The 18,296-nt window shown below is 33.9% G+C and overlaps 1 protein-coding gene across 4 annotated transcripts in view; it reads left to right on the forward strand.

Annotated features, from left to right (window-relative positions):
- Window positions 1-18,296, forward strand: part of TENM3 (teneurin transmembrane protein 3) — a 1,290,895-nt gene that overhangs the window by 104,320 nt on the left and 1,168,279 nt on the right. For 2 of the 4 annotated variants that reach the window (XM_064417780.1, XM_064417778.1), the window contains exon 3: window positions 1,852-1,927. The exons of the other annotated variants lie outside the window; for them this stretch is intronic. The gene's annotated coding sequence lies outside the window, so the exon portion shown is untranslated. The remainder of the gene's footprint in view (window positions 1-1,851; window positions 1,928-18,296) is intronic. 4 annotated transcript variants of the gene reach the window in all.

Below are 18,296 nucleotides of genomic sequence, written 5' to 3' on the forward strand. Positions count from 1 at the left end.
AATATTTACATTCATTGTAGGTATTCTTTTTTCATTTTATGTTGTCTTGTCTGCTTTCTTTCACTTAGTGGTAAACTATCAGGCTACTTCTTGTAGCCTGATTCATGTCCCAGAAAAATTAAGTAAAATATACCTATATATTTTGAAATTGTTATTTCATCAGCTGAACTTGCCTTCATCAGAAAATAAAAATCTTTGAACACCTTCAAAGAGGAACTATAGTTTCAGAGAATTTGAGAAGTGCCAGAGTCTTCAGCAGCTTTCATGTTCTCTACTTTACTGTCTATTCCTGTACTCCTGTGTTGGACACACTCCTAGTTTTACTTCTGCATCTGGTATTGGGGAAAGTTTAGTGTGCTATTTAATGATAAATCTAGAGTGGATGGTACATCAAAGCTGAGTTCTTACTTCAAAAGCAGGTGGTTAGGAAAGACAAATAAGGTGTACTGATGAGTGGGGTTGTAGTGACCCAAGGGCAGGACCTGGCACTTGGCCTTGTTGGCCTTGGCCCATTGATCCAGCTTGTCCAGATCCCTCTTTAGAACTTTTCTACCCTTCAGTAGATCAACACTCCCACGCAGATTGGTGTTTTCTGCAAATTTATTCAAGGGTGTGCTTGATCCCCAAGTTCATTGACAAAGGTATTAAACAAGGCTGAGCCCTGGGGAACTCCTCTAATGACCAGATGACAGCTAGATTCAGCATCATTCACCAGCACTTCCTGGACCTGGCCATCCAGCCAGTCTTTAATGTGTATCTCTTTTGATTTTTGCTGAACATACAAGCAAATAATGAAATTATATTCAGGTCTGCCAATTGCTTTCAGAAAGTTACAATTTAGATGAGTAAATTCTCTAGTGAAAAAAAGCTTCTTTGACTGATTCAGCAAGACTCATGTTATAGTTGAATCCTAAATCTTTTTGAGAGAAGATATTCCACCATTTAGTACTCTTTTTATTTCCTACTTAAGAACTGCTGAACTAAATATTGCTCAAAGCACTAATAAAGCTGTAATAGAAAATGTGTTATGTATTTATTTATGACAAACATGTTAATTTGCACTTTGTGTAACCTGGAAGTGCAGCCAATCCCTTTATTTCTTAAAAATTTGAAAGCTAGTAACAATTACCAGGGCTAATAGACAAATAGGTAACCATAGAGTGAATGACTGTAACAGCCAGATTACTCCATTTATTAACTTAATATAACAATGTAATCAACAAATTTTCCAAATGTAACAGACAGTAATTAAATTAGATCTTTGTTTTATAACGTAGTTAACAGTCTTCATTGGCACATCATACATTTACTCTGAAGTGATGTCAGCAGTAGCTGAAGTAATTTAATTTTTTAAAATAAAGTATTGATTATTAATTTTGTGTAGATATACAAATCATGTAGTTAAAAAAGTTTGAGAGTAACTGTGTATGCAGTTTTTTCTAAACTGTGCTTTAGAGCTACTGTACATACACTATGGCTTAAGTAACTTTCATCTCCCATCACATTTCTCATTATTCTAAGCATGATAGGCTATAGTTATCCATAATACAGTTGTCAAAGCAAATGAACATGGTATTCAACTCAAATAACAAAAGAATTATTCTACTAATATAACTACTCAACCTGGACAGAGATAGGTATCAAGCATAAATATTTTTTATGTTTTTAATTCAGATATGATCTTAATAGGTTTGTGTGTCTGTGTAAGTTGCTCAGCCTGCTTTGGCTTACCTTTCACAACATTTAATTTCATCCATTTCACTCTTACCTGTAAGCTTACATGGGGAGAAGCTGTCACTTAAAGGCAATGCCCACATAGACATTTTCAACTTCACTTGTCTAATTTTTCAGGCAGAAAGAAGTCCATTCTGCTTGTGCACTGAGCCATGAAACCAGATGGCTGCAATTAACCCAGCAATGAAATGAGGTATGATATCTTAGGCTCTGCAATGTGATAACACTCCGTGGTTTCCTTTGGCACAGTGTATGAATGAACACACTAGAAAAACTGTGTAAACATTCCCTTAGATGAACTGTGTTGTAAGATACTTAAATCCTTCACAACTGTTGACCATGCAGAACTCGAAAGTTCACTGAAGGGAGAAAAGGGGCTGTGTAGGGCTCTGTAATTGAAAACCTAACTAGGCATTCTGGAAGCCAAGCATGGTGAACTGAACCAAACAAAAAAAAAGAGGGACAAGTTGTCTAGATGCCTATAATCCATCTGTTTATGGGAAACAAATAATAGATGAATGGTAAAACAAATAGATTTCTTCTAAATTTATAGTAGAAACCTCCTTATTTTGCTACTTGTTTATATTCAGGATTTTGAAATAAATCCAAATAGGTGCTCTCTACTGAAAGCAGTCATTATTTAGGGTCTGATTCTTTTTAGGAGCTATCCAAGCATTTAGTATCACATAATGTGATTATGGGGTTTGGTTTTTGGTTTCAATTTGAAATGAAAAGGTTAACTTTGTAATTTACCATCTTTCATTAGTTTTATATGAAAAAGTAAGCAAATGAGGATAAACATTAATTATTAAATATGTGCCTCCTCTGTGCCCTCTTTTGGTAGGAAAAATTGCTTTTCTGAAGGCAACAATTTATTTTAAAAAATGCATCTGGGATTTAGGTTTTAATTATCAATCAGAAAAAAAACCAACTAATGAAAGTACCACACCCAAAACTGTCTTTGCTGGGTACAGTACTGAGGTGTTTACTAAAAAGCTTCTGTTAGGAATCAGACAAGTGAGATTTTTCTTTTTAATAGAGGGTGTATTTGGATTTCTAATTACTTACCTTTCCAGATTTATGTTCTTAAAACTACATAAAGCATGAAACTTTTTATTCTTTTTCTATATAAATGATTAAATAAAGCCTCAGTTGATTACAGTTTATAAACTGACCACATGCCAATTATACTGGCGGTTTACAAAAGGTAATGAATAGCTCATTGACTGTGTCTCTTTACTGTGCACTCTGCATTGATTCCTGGTTTGTTATAACGTTTCACACATCAGCACTGGAACCACTAGACCTACCATTCTCAGAGGGACCTGAGAGTGCTGTGGGTCAATACTTGAACCATATACTGTACATACTCTACTTAGTTCAAATTAATCACTGTGGACCAATTTAAGTCCTAGCATAAGTGGGTAAAACAGCAGGACTTGGTTTTGATAGAACTTTATCAACATACTAGGATCTTACTTATTTTCTTAAAAATTAGTATCATTTTTTGCAAGAATTTCTGAAAAAATTGAAGTTGTTCTTTTGTGTTCCTTACATTCCAATATTTGATAGGGTTTTCTTTTAAATCAATAATTGGTCATTTCAAGTTTACTTTTGGAATGGAGTATTAAAATTCTGATATACTGAAACCTTGCTGGAGACTTATGCTTTCTCTTATTGAACAATTTCGCTTTGCCATACATGGTCATCAATAAACATGATATTCTAGGCAATCTTTAAACCACCTTCTTATATGGCTGATCTGTAAAATATTTTTCTGCTTATAAGAGTATTTATTAACTTTTATCTTTAATGCTGGGAAAAAAAATTGAGCATTTGTATAAAAATTAAAGTGTGTCATAGACAAGAGAATATAATGCAAGAATAAAAGAAATATATTACTCAGTTCATGTTCCTACTAGCTAAGTTCTGTATGTTTTATCTCAGACAGTTGTCAAAAATGCAGCCACTTAACAAATACTTTGAGAATGGAATTACTTCCTTTGTAGTGTCCTCTTCTGCTTCCAGCAACATCAGTGAGAGATTTCCTGAGCTGGAAATTTATCTGCACCATATGTGGTAGTCAGTAGCTTCCAACCAGGATGTCAAGGTTTTTAGTTCTGAGAGATTGTTCAGCAAAAGGGCTGATGTAACTGAAACAGTACATCACCACAACCAAGACTGGCAGGATCAAAGACACATGGATAATTGCTCTGAAATGGCATCCACCTAGAGGTGAAGAGACTCTTAGAGTTCTTGTAAAGTTCATTTCCTGCAGTTATTCAAAATATTCATCCTACATTTGATTTGTTATGCAGATTAGTTAAGTATAAACACTAACCATTAGCTCAGTATTCATTGCTCTTCTCATTGTTTTTCCACATGCTACCTTGACTTTACTTACAACATCCACCAAGTCTAGACTAAGCTACATCCATCAGTCATGTAACTGTAACAAAGACTACAACATTTCATAGTCAAGTGTTCATGGGGAACATCAAACTTCCCTTATTTATACCTGGATAATTTTTTTGCATAGATATTTTAAACTCCTGTGTAATCTCTAGCTAGTACAGATGCTCTGCAAGTTAAGTTTCAGACTTTAAAATCATGAACTTCTGTACAGTTAGGGTTTTAAAGCTGTTTATACTTCTTAAATCCATAATCTGTTGTGGCAGTTTTGCAAAAGCCTCTAAATCACTGCTTACTTTTAATATTTCTCAATTTCACGTGCTCTTGTTTTATTAAATGATAATAATTTCATATTCCTCTTCCTGCCCATATTGTTTATATTGTACATTTCTTGTGCTGGCGGTATTTAACCTAGAAAAGAGATGGTTCAGGGGATGTCTCACTGGTGTATGTAAATATCTGAAAGGAAGGGTTCAAAAAAGATGGAGTCAAGCTCATTTTGTGGGTGCCCAGTGACAGACTCAGAGGCCACTGAAGCTTTCTTCATTTGGAAGTTACCTTTCTTACTGAGGTATATAGAATTGAAAGTAAAACAAAGGAATACAAAGAATATGAAGGAAAATATTATTACAGTCAATGGAAAAAAAAATAAAGACATGCACCTGTACCACTTACAGAAACACCTAGAAATACCTTAGAAAATATAACAGTAAATAAAAAACTCATCTAAATACCAACAACAAAAAGGGAAGCTTGTAAAAATATGCTCTGAACTTGAGGAAAAAAAAGAAAAACACATAGTTAATAGATCTCATCTAAAACAATCAAGTGTATTCCATATAGAAGCCATAGCAGTTATGCAATTTAAGAATATGATTAGAACCCAAAACCAGTAGGTCCCTGAAGGCACAGTGAAAGAGTGTTTGAACATGAAAAGTGTTCAAACTATTTAGGAGATTAATAGAAAGAATGATAATATGTTATGGCATCATGTTATGGAACTCTGTGAAATTATTTATAATGAGCATACCAATTTAACAAAAACAGAGATGGGATGCAATTTTTCTGTGAAAAATCAAAAGTAACAAAACATTGGTTCTTTATTCTTGCTAATTAATTACTACTAGTAATTATATTTAGTGCCTTTGAGAGCTTTCAATGTGACTGAAAGCATTCAATTGTTAAAAGTATTCCTTTGTCCGTGATTACAATGACAATATAGTATTTTCATTTTTGATAATGAATTCAGTAAGCAGATATGTTGTGTTCCATAATTGCCCAAATTCAGTCAATTCCTTATTTATTAATTTAGGGATAAATTTACTGATGGGAGGTAACTGAGTTTTCCTTACTGTCTCTGTTCTTGTGTGACACCCTCCCATTCTGATAAGAATTACATCTGTCCCTTTCACTGGTAGGCTTTTGGCTGCTTCCTCAATTGTTTTTTGTTTTTGTGTATTCCTACCATGTCTATGTTTGTAGAAGTCTTTTACTAAATTCTTCTTAAAATTTTCAGTAATCATCCTTAGAGCTGATTTGCAGTATGTTGATTGGCAATTGAAATATGATTGGCAATCACATTTCCATTAGTACCTATAATACATTTTCACAAGAAGTAATCTTTTTTTTCATTTTGATGTAAGGAAGGACTGTTTAGTTTCTCAGCTGTTCTCGTGCATTCTTTTTACTTCCTTCAGTTGAATTAGTAAAAATTATAATAGCAAAATAATAACCAAATCATGTAAGTGGCTATATTTAGAAAGTTGTTATTACCGGCTGAAACATATGCCCAAATTAATTAAGGTTTCTAAGTTCTTGTGCTAAACTGAGTATATCAGAAGACATTCCTTACCCAGACTGCAAATTAAGCAAAAAAATGCTATAACCTCTTACACCCTTTAGCCTTAAAGTTTCAGAAGTTTCAAAATAGTGACTAGTCTTCTATCTCTTCCAGTTTGTAGTATGGTATTTTGGTGCAGAAGATGTCCCAAAGCTTTTTGTGCCTTCTTTTTTTTTTCTTTTTTTTTTTTTGCCACATTCATAGTCTCCATTTGTTTCAGAGTTTACTTGGGCAAACTTCTCTTAGTATGTGGCACTGTTTCAGTTGGAAGTAGATCGTTTTATGCAGTGTGTCAGTTTTCACTCAGTTTTCTTGCCGAGTAGGGTGCCAAAGTGAATCACCAAGTGAGGATAATCATCACTCACCACTGAGTTGGTCCTCACTAGTGGCAGTGGAGTTCTTTCAAATGACTCACCAGTTGTTCTTTAGGAAGCAAGGGAATCCCTAACTTGACAGAAAAGATTTTTTTTTTATTACCACAGCGGAACAAAGGAAATACAGAGTGAGATTTCCCATCACAGAAAAAGAGAATATTGTACAAATTCACTCTACGACAAAGTTAGGTAAGATTTAGGCAATCTTCATATATGTCCATAGAAGAGTCTTTCCCATATTTTTTTCTGCTGGTGGTCCTTGTGATATTCCCTGATTTTATGCTCCTTCCTGAAGATGTTATTTCAGGACATTATTTTTGGTGTTTTTTGTTTCACTACTTTGTTTTTCTTCTAGTCAGTATTAAAATCTTAGGCACACTGTAGAAATAATTTCTTCTGTATAATCTGTGTCTTTATGACATTGATCACAGTCATGCTCATTTCACCTTTCCTCCTACTTGCCATAGTCTTCCAACTGCCAAAATCTAGTTTTCTTTCCTACTGAGCAGGGCTTATTGCAGGTAATGTATTTTGTGTTACAGTGACAGCTTTTTTCAGTTTTCTTGTTTTCCAATTTATTTGGTCAGATGACGGTGATTATAATATTATCTGAATAACAGTGTCCCACACTGAATATGCAAAATGGATTCCTAATTTACGATGTGCTTCAAAATTATTAAGGAATTTGCACCTTAAAAATAATGGTATTCGACTTAGGGATTTGAGTTACTATTTTAATGTTTTGTTAAATGCTGATTGTACTTTTAAATTAAGACTGACAAGATGAAGTGTACAGAAAAACAGAACTCTGGAACGTCTTCCAGAAATTGGAGCTACGTATTTTCTATCTCTAAGGTGTCATCTGAAGAATATATGTGAAATATATTTTTTATGCTTTTTTTGATGCAAGTCCACTCAATTTACTTGAGGAGAATTTCTAATCAGGTATTTTTATTCCTTGCCTTTCTTCCCCATCAAATATCATACCCATGTTGTAGTGGTCAACACACTGTAGAGAAATAAAAACTGAAATACATAGAGGACGAGTATTATCACTGTATTTTATAGGCTTGTACTTGTGTATGACACAGGTAAATAGACCAAATTCTTTCTCTTGCTTTAACCATTCATCATTTCTGTCTTGGCTTGTTACCATGTCTGTATGCAGTAAAGTTTTTAAGGTGTCCCAGCTTCCCCTCATTAGAGGTTTTATTTCTTCTTTTAGATCTCAATTTTTTTATCTCTGCGTAGGTGAAAACTTAAATTTATAGAGAGCACTTTGGGCAATACTGCTGCCAATTAATCAGAGAGGTTTGCATCTAGTTTCTGCCAGCTTCTCTTAACAGATAATTTTTAGAAGGTAACAAAGTGGGAAGAACATTGAGGTAATCCTGCCTAACTGTTAGTATAAAAATGGCTCAGTCTGTCATTTCAAGAGCTCAGTTCAAATGTGGATATAGTTCTTTCTTGTGGCTACTATTTTGGAGAAATAGTCGTTTGATATTCTACCTTTAATGCAATAAAAATACACATTCAGGAGAAAGATTTTCTAAAATAACATATGAAAAATGTGACATGAGAAATTTGATGTCTTTGTTTGCCATGAATGTAACTACAGCTTTTTCTTCAGTGGGATTTTTGAGGGAATCCTTGAAAATTGAAATATCATTAGGTATTGCAATATAAAAAAATAAATAATTTTCTGTTTGGTCATTACATGGATATTTCTCGTACAGTTGAGCTATTCTCATTTGTTGAAATGCCAGTTCTTAATGTAGCTCATAATGTCTGCTGGAGGATGAAATTACTCACAAGAGAGGGCCCTCAGAGAAGGATCAATGTTTTTATATTAATGTAAATTACCACTGATTAATGAATGTTGTAACCAATAAGGATTTAAATCCTAACTCTGTTCCTTTTTTGAAACCTAACCTTCCTGTCAATATTTCAAGTTAATAGTAAGATTAATTTGTCATGTGCAGAAAATAGTAATAATATAAACTTTATCAATAGTACTTTTTCTATGAAAAACAGTGGATTTTTAGAGCAGAGAGTAAAATAGAAGTTAAGCAATGTACTTCATTTTTTACAAAAGATTGTGTGTAATATCATTTATCCATACCACTGAAATAAATGTATTTGGGATTTATTTTACTGCTTTTCATCAGTACCTGTTTGTGTTATATTCACTGCAACATTAGAACAGTGTGAACTCATGGAAGTTCTTGTTTAATATTTGACTGCTATGTTTATAATTTCAAAACCATAGGAAATTAAAATATTTTGCATATTAAAAGAGAAAGGCAAAGAAAAAAAAAATCCCATTTACGTTCATCTGTGTGTCAGTCTGGTTTTCATAGAACTCTTTGCCACCTAAACTAAGGAACACCAAGTTGTTGGTATGAGTATGTGTGAACCACTGCACTGACAAATGTAAATGATGCTTGTGCACTTGAATTGAAACCAGGTGGAAACTGTGCGAGAATGTGTATTTAACAAGAAACAAAGACAAAAGTAGCAAGTTGCAATACTGTGGAAAAGCTAGGGAGAACAAAGACAAAGTATCAGTCATGAAAAAAACAGTTTGATGACCACTTTTTAGCCATCAGACTAGGAACCAAGTCCCAGAGCTCCAGAATGGAAATACTCCTGCTCATACTGTGAGTTTGGCAGAAGAAAGAATGAACAATGCATCCTCCTTAGGATATATTTTTGTACCAAATGGAATATTATTCTGAAAATCTCAACCCAGATATCAATCTCTTTATCTGATGGCTTTTTTCTTGATCAAATCAGGTGGTGAGGACTGGAGTCTATAGTATTGCAAGCATGATTAAGGGAATAATATTCTCTGAGAATTTGAGAATGCCTCATCCTTTGAGGATCACACATGTATTCTGTAACACATACTCATCCATGATTTTGCTAACAAATTATTTTTGTGAGTGCTAAATAGGTATGAGTCATAAGACAGGTAAAGCTTACTTTATCATGCTGTATGACACAGTGTATGCCAAGGATAAGTACCTTGGCAAAGCAGATTGCTTAATTCATCAATAGGCAACTTTATTAGTTTGAGAAGGGATATCTATGAGTTCATAAATACTCTCAAGAGCCTCTTTCCTGTACAGCTTCTTGAAGGTTCTAATTGTCAGAATTTCACACATGCACTTCAGAATTGTTATCTGTGTTTTCTGTAGTAAGAAACAATTCAAGTGCTGTTTAGTTTGAGTTTATATGGTATTCAGTTGTCTGCTTGGTATGCTGGTTCTCAGTTCACTAACTTCAAAATGATTTTCATGCAGTAGTGCAGACTGTATCTGCCTCCAGACTACAATGGGAGATGCATAAACCTATTATCATTTTGTACCCACAGTGCGGGTGTGGTTATATAAACACACTCATAAAAGCAAAAGCCATACAAATAATACATTTAGTGACAATTAGTTTGTCTCCTTAGGCTATTACATTGTTATATAGTATTAAAATAAGTTCCTCTACACATGGTTGAGGGAACCCAGAAATTTGACTGATAGTATCCCCAATAGGATTTCAATAATCCTACAGGGATATATCTGTAGTGTGGTCTTTCCTAAATATTCTTGTCTCAGCTGAGCAGTTGATTGTATGAGTATAGAGTCATGGAATAGTTTGGTTAGAAGCAACCTTAAAGATTGCCTAGTTCCCTTTAGAAAAATTGAATACTTGTATAATGACAAAAAGTTAATAAAAGGTCGGGTTTTAAATATGTGAATGAAAACCAAAGTGACACTCTTTTTATTAATTTAGTGATTAGAATGGTACAGTTTTGTTTAACTATACATTTACAAAATTATTAAATGGCCAGAGTTAGAGAGCTAGAGGGCATTAGTTCATATATGTATGTGTATATACATGTTGATAATTATGTGCACTAATAAGCATAATTAAGGAAACAGAAGCTAAGATTTTTGGATGCCTTTCAATTGTGTTAGGAAAGAGTCTGTAAGAATTAAGTACCCTGATCCTCAAGTCACCCTGGGAAGAGAAGCCATCTGAGAAAGAAACTAGTGAATCATACATTTTATTTTAGGTACGTACTATATTACTTGCCACAAATCTCTTGAACATTTTCCTAAATAAACCTTTGAATTGCAGATGAGGTGAATTCTGGTGTCTTCCAGCTGATTGGACTGAAGAAGAGTGCAAAGCTGTTAAAAAATTAATATTTATTGGTAGCTGAGGGCAAAGCTTTTTCTCCAATTGTATTTTTCAGTTGTCTTCTCAGTAAAACTGTTTTGAACCTTTTACTTCCCTTTCATGCTTACCCAGGCTTGTTTTACTCTGTAGTAAAGGCATATTTTCTGAGTCATTTAAACATGCCCCAGTGCCTGCTTAGAAATCACTGAAGCAATACTTCCAATGAAGACAGAATTGTATTTTCTAATTATTCATGTGAAGACTTTCTTCCTTAGTATGCCAGAATCTGTATTTAAAACTTGCTCTGTATTTGTTTAAACACTGACAGACAGTCGGATTGTTTTTTGTTCAACTTTGGTAAGTTTGACTACTCTCTCTGCCTTAGGAACAGAGGGTGACGCTCACAATTTCTGTAGCTATATTGCATATCCTTACCTCATAACTGTGACTGCAATGCACAGGACATTAGCTTCTGGTGATAAGAGTGGTAAATGTAGCTTCAATTTGATGATTTCTTAATATTTACATTCTGTTTACATTAGAGTCTCAGCCTTCATCATACATTCAAACCATACTTATGTGTAAAAGGAAATACAAGGTGTGCAGTGAAATGATGAATCAATAAAGGAAAAAATGTTTTGTCTGTTGGTTCTTTCTGTGTGCACATCTCACATGACTGAGGCTCTACGTGATCCACAAGTGAATTTTTCAGGAAATCTCCACTACAGTGCCTTTTGACTTAAAAAGAAAATTTTCACCTACTGAAGGAGTATAATTTCTTGTGTCTTGTTTAATGAATAATTAATTTTTCACTATTTTTTCTCAGAGTTTCTCAAAGTAAGGTCTAAAGAATTATGCAGTTTCACATTTTCATGTGAAACAAGATTTTCGGGAAGAAAAAATGTTTTTTCTCTAGTGCTTCTTCCATTTTTTTTCAGCTGCGTAATGACAAGTAGGCATAGGCAAAATAATCATTTTGAAATATGCGTTAATCAGGAAGCAGTGTTCCTTTCTAACAATATTAAAAATAGGGAAGAAATCAAACACATCCAAAAACATACATTATATATTATAATAGCACCTGAGAAGAAAGATCCACTTATGCCTGTTTTCTATAAAAGGAATATGCCAAATTTTATGATCTTGGAGAGTAGTTTTTCTGTGATGTGTTAAGTCTACAAGCTTAGTTCAGGTTTCAAGTTTTTACCTTTTGCACTGCTAATTTCATCCTTTTATGTCCAATTGTAAAAATATACTTGTACCTTAACAATGATTTTTTTGAGGTTATGTAGATAGAGTCACTGAAAACTGCAGGAATTCAAAGGTATGAGCAGTAACCTGTTGAAACCAAAGCACAAGATCAGTGGACTAAGACACTAGAAAGAAGTTCAAGTGAGTTTCATAATTGAAATAAATGCCTCTTCCATATGAAAAATGTCACTAGCTTTCATGTTATTTTGACGAGAATCTTAGAACCAGAAGTGCTGAGCACTTAAACTGCATAACTAAATATGCAGATTGTGTAGTTTAGTGGTCCTCCCTCCCTCCCTCCCTCCCCCTGATGGTGGCTTTTATCTGTAGTTAAATTTACAAGAAACAACTTAAGCTGTCACTAGCCTTTGTTATCTGGTTCATGTCAGGACCTGAATTAACATGGTTGCACAGACCATAACTAGATTTTTGCTCTGGGTAACACAGCTCTCACAAAGTCAGTAAATTAATCAAATCTATGTGGAGAACTAGAATAAGCTGTTGACAAAAGTGGGGAAACCTCTGTCCTTGGCGATGCTCAAAAGCAGCCTGGCCATGGTGCTGGGCAACCTTCCCTAGGTGTCCCTCACTAAATGGGGCCATAGCACAGTAATGACTTTCAGGGGTCACTGAGCTCTCAGTTGTCCTGTGATTCTCTGGTTCAATACTTCTGTCTGGTTAGCAGTATTTTTTCCACCACCTAGTGGCGATGAACCTATACCTCCAGTATATCATAATTTACTTTCAGAATATTTTGTCATTTTTTGAGCTTCCTCAGTATTTAGTGCTCAATTGTCTGTGTTTTTTTTTTTTTCCACAGCCCCTTCTCCAGGTTCACAGTCATGGTATGAAGGAATTTTTTAGAAAAAATATGGGAATTTCTGTCACTGGAGGAATTTATGGGCATTGCTGTTCTGTTACATTATTTGACTGCTATTAACACCAGACCTCAGTTGTGAGGCTGAAAGCAAATAATTTTTTACAGTGCTGATATTACTAAAAAGACATACATGATCCATATTTCAAATGACTTAAAAGCTCCCAGGACTAAGCACAGGAACTTGGTAAAATAGAATTGTGTAGAAATACTATTTTAGAAGTAGTATTAGAAAACCTTTGATCGCTGGCAAATGTGCTATCTAAATCTTGTTCCAGAACTACTTTTGTTTGCATCACAAGTCCTCTGCATCAACTCCTGAATATTTGAACATACATTTTTAAGTAAACAGACTTGTTAATTTTTTAAGCAACACAACAAAATTTTTCCCTTACATGTGCTGCTTTCTGAGAAAGTACAAGTTTGGTTTTGCACATTCAAGCCAATATTTAAAAACAAGAAGAGTTGACACGCCTCTTTAGTCAAGAATGTGGGTTGGCTACTTAGAATCGCTCCTCTCCTGGGAGATAGCTACTTCTGCTTTGAAAGGGTGTAGTTGTTGCTACACAGCAATACATCAATATTTATTCTAGCTGTTATTATTTAATGCTTGTAGTGGGAATATTTAGAGATACCTTAAGCAGCATAGAAGCATAAAGAATCCTTACACTTGGAGGTTCTACTGCTGCAGTTACAAATAACTAAATATTTTTGGGGCTCACTGGGGCTACACACCCAGTATTCTGTAGATCTTTTGGTAGTTTAAGGACCTATAAATATTTTTTTCTTTTCTTGTGAAATAAAATTACGGAGTTAAGCATCTGACCCCAGGGCAGCTGAAGAGTCTCTGGTAGCTATGGGAAAATAAACAGAATAAGCAGCCCAGTATAGACACCACTTTAAGTTTTTATGAATGGCCTTAAATTTTCCTAGAGACTTTGAGACAGTGGTGAGGCTTGTGTGTTGATTACATCCCATTCTACAATGGATATGTACAAAAGCAAAATGTTTCTATGTTCTTTTCTACTTTCATAGCTTCAACTTTTATATGGTATAATGTATTTTGAGTTTCACATGAAGTAATTTTGGCTATCATTCATCACTGCAGTAAGAGATTTGTTATTGTCATGTAGTAAAAGTCTAATAGATGGCTGACATACTTGTTGTAGAAATCTGAGCAAGCAAATATCATTTTATTAGGTTGCATTTGTTATCCTGGCTAGTTGTTGGGCTGGCAAGAGGGATGGCAACAGTAAAATCCTGACTGGGCTCTCCCTACATATAACCTGTTATTTCAGTGCATTGAAAGTGTCATTAGTGGTTTTGTGTATAATCTATGAAGGGTTTTCAGACACTATCCAATAAGTCTGTTCTGTCTTGTAAGGTAGTATATCATCTTCTCCTGTTGTTCATACAGTTAATGAAGAAATCCATCCTTCCTTCCTGTGTTGAAAGTAATTTATCTTTTGTACATACTAGTACAATTCATTTTTGTCATGCCAAGCTAGCTTCATTCAAGGTTCCAATCTCACTGTCACTGGGTCCCGTCATAAATACTTTACATATTTGTATTTTATTTCTGGGGTTTTTGCTGATTTCTGAGATTCTTTGCTATGTAGAGGGCGGTATGTGCATCAGATCCTGAGCATCGACCTTGGCTCCTGAAATTCCTGGATAAAATGTACTGGCTTTTCACTGTATACTACTAAATCATAGAGAAGAAAACAACAATACAAGAGTACATTTTTATTGAAAATGTAAATTTTGTGTAACTTTATGACATAGAAATTTGTCTTTCCTTTAAGGCAGGCAATTAAATGGGCAACAAATATTGAAGAATAAAAAGAAAGTAACATTCTTTTTAATAGGTCAAATGGTCAAATTTCATGATAAGTAGGTAATGTTTTATTAATAAAAGACATTTAAGCTGGAGTGTTAATTGTATTACTATATTAAGGATATATATTCATTCATACAGAATTAACTAATTGTGAGAATTTATTTTGTTAGTCACAAAAAATTAGATTCAAATTTCCAGAAGAAATGGCCACTTATTATCAGCATGTTACCAATAAATATACTGACGATATTAATCTTACCTATCATGGACATGAATATGTTTCGCAAGGCAAACATTGAGGACTTTGAATTACTAAACAGCTACATAAGTACACAGACCGTCTAAAAACTGGAAGTGTTTGTGCCAAGGATATTTTGTCAGTCTCTGAAGTACATATTAGGAAAAAAAAATTGTGTTTTATTTCTGTCGGACACGTTTTTGGAACACTAACTAAAATATCTGCTAATACCTTTCTTAATAAAGAATTAATTATTATACAGCTATATAAATCCATCCAGATATCTCCAGATTTAAGAATTAAATTAAAAAATACCTTTTATTATGTGTGGATTTCAGAAAAAATGCCTTCACCTCAAATATAAATGGAACAGATTTCTTGTGTGTCTCTGTTAAAGTACTGCTTTAATTACTATGCACAAGGTAATAAACAAACCTACCATATGCTGCAAAATTAGCCAAATGCCAGGAAAAGCTAAATATAAAAACGGAGACAAACTTTTAATTACACTCTCTGAAAACCTTTGCCAGTAAGTAATATTCTTTACTTGGCATTCTGCTTCAGTGTGAAAGGGCAGAAAATATGACCAAGCTAATATACTAAATGGTAATAAGAGAACTTTCCAAAAAAGAAGGAAAGAAAAATCTAAGAAAAAAACCCCACACAACTAGGCTTCTATGAAATTTTATTCTAAAATGATTTAAAACCCTATACAACTCAATTTCTATCAAATTTTAAAATAATTTAAATAAGAATTGATTCCCAGACTTAAAAATTAATAGTCCGCAAAAAAATAAAAATAAGGAAATGAGTTTTAAACAAAATAAATATTTATTCAAAATCATAATTGGAAAAAGCTTTTAGCTCATATTAGTTTTGGACTCTGTAGAACCAGCAGTAGTGTTGGTACTTTGAGGGGGAAAAAAAAAAAAAAAAAAACCTGAAAAAATAAAACATTGAAAGCATAATTTCTTTCCCTCTCAAATGGCAGTAGAGGATACTCCTGCCCTAGAAATAGTGTCAGTGAGGTGAAGAGGTCTGACCTAAACCCACTTCTGCCTTTCTACATGTACTGTACTCCACAGAAAAAATGGATTCTATATCTATTCCGCAATACCACTAGCCCAGTAGTCAGCATCATCTTACAGGTAACAAGAGCCAAACTCCCTCACATAAATGAAAAAACTGCAGATTTCCCACAGTGCTAGATATTCAGATGACTTCTTTATTGTATTACAGAGAATAGTGTGTCACTTCCATCATCTTTTTCCACGTTTATAGAGGAAGACTCAGTATTAGCTAAATGTTTAAATCAGTCTTCAGTGGATCTAGTGATCAGCTTAACAGCCTGCTCCCTGTAATTGTATTTATTTTTCTTTTTATGTAAATGTGCTCAAAATGACTGTGACATTTAGAAATACATATATGCTATATTGCATCATAATCTACATCTAGTACAGAACTCTTCAGTGGGCTACCCTGATTTTTCGTACTAGTAAATTTTAAAGACTGCTTTGGCAATGAGATCAGCCATGAAGAAGAGCTCACCATACTATTAAAAGATAGCTGTGTGTAGCCTGTCTATTTGGAATGATTTTGCACCCACATTATTACCTTGTATTGTCCTCAGGAGTGGCTGAAAGATTGAGTCTGGCTGGTCCCAGGTTCCAGTGTCTACAAAAATTTACAGGTGTACTCTATTTGCTCATGGTTATGAGTGTTGCGTATTAGATTTAAGTTAAAATAAAAATTAGATTCCTGATGTATTTATATTAAGTACGTAAGTCCTGTTGGTATCAATAAAGCAAGTCTTTCAGAGCACAAAAGAAATTACAGGGAGAAAAAGGTCTTCTTGCATAACAGGTTAATGCAATTGCATGTGTTATCTTAAAAGTATTTCTCTGTACTGATATGCAAGCTGTCTATCAACACAATATTTAAAGAAGTAACACCTCTGAAAATGCCCTCCTGTAGAAATAGCTTCAATTGTGAATTCCTAGTCCTTTGGCTAATTTGGAGACAAGTTCTGCAAAACTTTAAGAGTAACCTCTAATATTATTATTTTACCAAAGGCAAGTGACTCCAACAGAAGTTTGTGTGGTTGGATAGCTGAAATTTTTTCTTTGGAGGAAATGCTTGAATCCTGGGACTCTTACACCTTCTTCATTCTTTATTCAGGTAGATTTTCAGTGAAAGAAGCACTTTGTTCAGTCCTGATTACAATAAGTCAACAGAAACAAAGACTTGATCAAGTTAAGTAGCTCTCAAAATACTGCCTAGTAAATGTAATTTGGTTTGTCCACGTAAATGTAACTTTAAACTCAAATAACAGAGAAGCTGCATTGTAGGTAAGTAAACATCATGAGAAAAGTTATCGTTTCATACTGGATTTTTACCATTATTTTATGGAACATAAAAATGCAGTGTAATCATCATATACCAAGAGATGCAAAAATGAATAATAGAATTGTTTCCTTGAATGCCCTTCAATGCTACATTATTTGAAATGAACAAAATTATTGCTCCTTCATTGCTGTCTAAAACCCATTAAGATTATAAACAATACTGCAGCTGACTGGGCTGTTATCTTAATAGGGTATTCATCAAAGTCTTTGCAGATTCGCAGTACAATGTTTCTCAAACTGAAACCAGAGTATTATTATGCAAAATTTTAATTTAATTCATGCTTTATAAGAGCTATATTGAAAGCATGGAGTGTTACTTCGATTTTTTAATTGCTTTGTCAGTGTGATGACTTGGAGACACATTATATCCTTTTACTGTCTGTAATGTTACCTACAGATAAAAATTACTGTGTATTTTTTTCAGCTAGGGGAAAATGTTTCATATAATTATAATATCTGCAATTGATTGTTGTTATGCATACAGAATTCTCTCTATTGTAGTTCTCTTACCTAATACAATAGACTTGCCATTCATTTGGACTCTAAGGAGATACTCTGAAATTATTTATTTTATAAGTGTATGGGATTTGGTAGGCGAGTTGAACTAATTCATTTCTGATGTAGTCAGTAGAGATGGATCAATCGAATTTATGGGCAAAATTACCATGCTAGATACATGAGTGTGATTCTTGCTGATTTCCCTTGTAAGCTAGTGGTCTGGATGAGCAGGACAGTTATTTACCCAGAGAGAAGCCTACCCTGAGCCTGGAGTTTTGAGAACTATTTTTTTTCTCCAGCACAAGTGTTGCTGCATCAGGACAAAATTTCCCCTTCAGTGTTTTAGCAAAACTTTTCTGCACGCTGAATATTGTAATTTTTTTTTTACCAATAGATATTAGTTATTTTGATAATCTGTTATGGACAGTATAGGTATGACTGATACTGATTTATTTTGCATAAGATGTTTCTGGATATCTAGTCAGTAGTCACTAAGAAAAGAACACTGGCTTAGTTTAGGCCCACTTAAAACAGTTTCACTAATGCAATTGGGAACAGAATCAAATCTGGGAATCTCATTTTTCAGATTCACATGCATGCTTTCCTCTAGTTTAGTAGTCTGTTGTTATAATGTGTTGCAGCTATATT

This window comes from Passer domesticus, chromosome 4, assembly GCF_036417665.1.
Source record: "Passer domesticus isolate bPasDom1 chromosome 4, bPasDom1.hap1, whole genome shotgun sequence".
NCBI lineage: Eukaryota > Metazoa > Chordata > Aves > Passeriformes > Passeridae > Passer > Passer domesticus.